The following is a 3046-nucleotide window of genomic DNA, read 5'->3' on the forward strand; positions in this document are numbered from 1 at the left end:
TCTCAAATGGCGAGAGAGGGTGAGCACATGTTTGACATAAAGGAAGCCATTTTGAAATCTGTAATTACAACATCATGTGACAGATAGAAACACTTCTGTGCGTATTCACAAAAATGGAATACACAGGTAATAAAATATAGAAAACAAATTTGGGAAGCCATTTTACTTTTTTGGCCCTGCCCCTAAAAAAAGTGTGTTGCATATCTGCAACTGTGGGTGCTACTTAATTAGATTTTATTAGACGTCCGTTATACAGTAGATAGTTTTCTGAACAAAAACTGCTGACTCATCCTTAAATGTGAAAAGTTATTATCTAAAACATTCTATAATCTCTATCTTTATTGTCTTCTCTGAATTGTAGTTGGTAAAATCAAGTGTATGGAAGTTGTGGAAAAGGTGAACAAAACAACTAAGGAAAGCAGTATAAATGTATTATATCTGCATGCAACTGGAAACTGAGGATTTGGTGCAAAGTTGCTGAGAGATATTACGATAGGCTACCCCTTGATGAGAATAGTCACATGGTTTATAGTATGGTGTATGACATCCACAGAGGGTCATGGGAATCTTTCAGCCATAGGCCTACTGGGTCTGACTGCCAAGCCATTGTCTAGAAAACAACTGTGTTGTAATCACAACTCTTCCCTCGAGACTCAATCAGTTGAGCTAAATCCAGTTACGGTTAATCCGCATATCCACGAGTTATGTCATTTTGAACTTGCCCTAACCTTTCAGCCATTTACTAATGTGTTGACTTATTCTAAAGCCTGATTAAGTCCAGAATCTGATCTCTTTGGATCAAACCGCAGAGTTGGCACCGATCCCTACAAAAATAATTGCATGATATTTCAAGTCACAATGATGTGACAAAATGATAAAAGTCAACCTATGACATAACTTAAATACTTCCACTGATGCACCATTCGGAACATCCTCACCAGCTGTGTCACAGTATGGTATGGCAACTGCTCTGCATCCGACTGGAAAGCATCGCATCAACAGTCCCTCACTTCCCCTAACCGTGGCCATCCGAGACTGCTCTCTCCCCAACCATAGACCATCCGCCCCCACCCCACCCCCCCGGAGGCGTTACAGGTGTCTCCGCACCTGAACCAGCAGGTTCAGAGGAAGCTTCTTCTTCCCTGCGGCTGTCACCCTCCTGAACTCTAGCTCTGCACCCCGGGGACAACCAACCAACCAACCCCCTCCTCCCCCCTGTTGTGGTGTCCACGACCATGGCAACCCTGACAGGGACAACAAGGAGGCGGGTGTTCTGCCCCTCAACAGCTCCTCCCCCTCTCACATCCATAGTATTCTATTCATATTTATAAAATTCAATTACATATATACATAGCCATGTTCAATTCTTTATACATAGCCATATTCTACTGATCTTTACACTGTTCTTACTGCACATACTCTTATTTTGTAATGTTACTGTTACTGCATGTATCTACTGTACATATAGGTCTATACAATTCATACTGAATATCCATATTCAGTTTTTTTTCTTTTTCTAAAAAAATAAATATATACAGTATATATATATTAGTTAAGTCTTGTTTTTAAAAATCGCACAAGCCAACATTTTTCGACCAAGAGTGGTCTTCTTCAGGGCAAAGCAAAAGCTTTTTTATATTTGTATTTAATTTTTTAATATCAATTGATTTTTCCCTACTAGAGCACCGATCACAAACTCTATCTCTACCTGAGTGCCGGGCTGAATCTTTGCAGTTTAAAAAATAAAAGTTGTTTAAGAGGGGAGTTTTGTAGTGGGAGTGTCACTCTTTACCTCCGTGTGGCATTTGAGCCGCTCTCTTGTTGTTCCCGTTGTTCCCGTTGTTCATAGCCTACCACACGGCCTACAGTAGCTGGGGGGCATAGCTGGAGGCCAGTGGCAGGGTTGGGTCTCAGGTGGATTTGGAGGGTACCAATGAGCAAGTGGAAAGTGCCATACCTGCTCTAATCCCCCTCAATTCCAACACAGCAGATGAGCTGGGAGCTGTTGTTCAGGCATCCGAACCATCGGCGGGACCGAGAGAGCCCATTACGCGATGCCCGTGGCCAGGGGAGGCAGCGGTGACCTTCTGGTCAGCATACGGCACATGATGTCTCAGGCTTTATTCCCTCACCTCGGCCAGAGAGCAACATGATTCATAGCCCCTCATCTGCACAACAAACCAAAGGGCTCTGGACTGTAGTTCACATGACGTCTAAGCTGTAGTCGCATTAGCTGGTCACAGCGATCCGCATTTTTTTTTTTAGATCTTTCACATTTTACAGGACAAGTGGTGATGTCTGGGTGTAATTTGTGCAAAGGGTGTATTGCCCTCACTCACAAGGCAGTCACAAAACATGCTTGCGGCATATAGGTTGCATCTGTTGTCATATTAATCAAACTTGTGCATAAGAGATGAGAAATGCACGGTGGCATCCTGTGAGTGTGTTGGTGTCCCAAGTGTGTGTGTGTGTGTGTGTGTGTGGTGATGAGGCCGTCTAGCGCTTCTGTCAGCACAACCAGTAGGCTTTGGGGAAACACCTAGTGGGCCATGCCTTGGAGGTCAGCCGAGGCATCAAGTTAAAACACCAGAGCCCACAGGAGGAAGTTAAAAACGACCGCCGGCCACTTTGGGACGCATGCTTCACACACTTCATACGCACGAGTGCTCACTCCAGTTCACACACACACATACACCATACCAAAGTCTCTAGTTCACACACTTGCACACACCACACCATAGCCTCTAATTCACACACACACACCATACCATAGCCTTTAGTTCCCTCGCACACATGCTCAGACCATATGAACAATTTGAATTCCCTTACTTTTATCCCAAAATGATACAATTCCCTGACTTCCCATGCCTGGAATAGACTTTAAAAAATTCCAGAAATTCCATGACCCATGGGAATCCTGATCTTTGCTTGTACGTACTGTATATGCACATACATAAACGCACACGCACGCGCGCGCACACACACACACACACACACACACACACACACACGGTTATTGAAAATGAAAAGCACAAAGTCTCACAAG

The sequence above is a fragment of the Sardina pilchardus genome, chromosome 17 (assembly GCF_963854185.1).
Source record: "Sardina pilchardus chromosome 17, fSarPil1.1, whole genome shotgun sequence".
In the NCBI taxonomy this organism is placed as follows: Eukaryota; Metazoa; Chordata; class Actinopteri; order Clupeiformes; family Clupeidae; genus Sardina; species Sardina pilchardus.